Genomic DNA, 712 nt, shown 5'->3' on the forward strand with positions numbered 1-712 from the left:
TGCACCAAGTGTGGGCGGAGGGTTTGCCTGCGAGCGGCTCGGCGCGGGTACGTGCCGCGGTGCTGCTATCGGGCACCCCGGGGCCGGAGCCCGGAGTCACTTCGGAGCCGGGAGTTTCTGATAAACTTCTAATAAACAGGAGATGCCTCCGGCCGCGCTCGGCGGAGGCTGCACCGTGGGTCGGCGGGGTGCTGGCGTGGGCTGTGCCTGCTGCCGGTGGCGAGAGCGCGTGTTTTAGCTGAACAAGAAAGTTACAGAAAGGGGGAACCTCCGTGCTTTGTGAGCTGTTGGGTGGGTGGCATCAAAAGGAGGCGCAAAAAAAGAAAAAGAAAAAAAAAAGAAAAAGACGAAAAAAAAAAAAAAAGCCAAAAAAACCCACAAACCAACCCCCAAACCAAACCCGCATTTCCCTGCTGGTCTGAGTAAATGTTTAATCCCCAGCTCGGAGAAAAAGCAGCTGAAAAGTGCTTTTTTTCTCAGCAAGTCTGAACCAGTCAGCCTGGTGCCTCCTCCCTCCGGCTCACACCCTCCCTCCCACCGCTCCGGAGGAATATCCCAGCTTGCTCCAAGGTGCAGCAGGGCACCCGGGGCAGGACGGACCCAGGCCGGAGCGGGGTCCGCACCCACCGACCCGGGACAGGAGAGGGGTCGGGAAGTTCTCGGGGCCTCTCGCAGGCGGCGGCGGACGGGGGCGGGCGGGGGGGCCGGGGGG

This window comes from Charadrius vociferus, unplaced genomic scaffold, assembly GCF_000708025.1.
Source record: "Charadrius vociferus isolate BGI_N301 unplaced genomic scaffold, ASM70802v2 scaffold773, whole genome shotgun sequence".
Lineage (NCBI taxonomy): Eukaryota > Metazoa > Chordata > Aves > Charadriiformes > Charadriidae > Charadrius > Charadrius vociferus.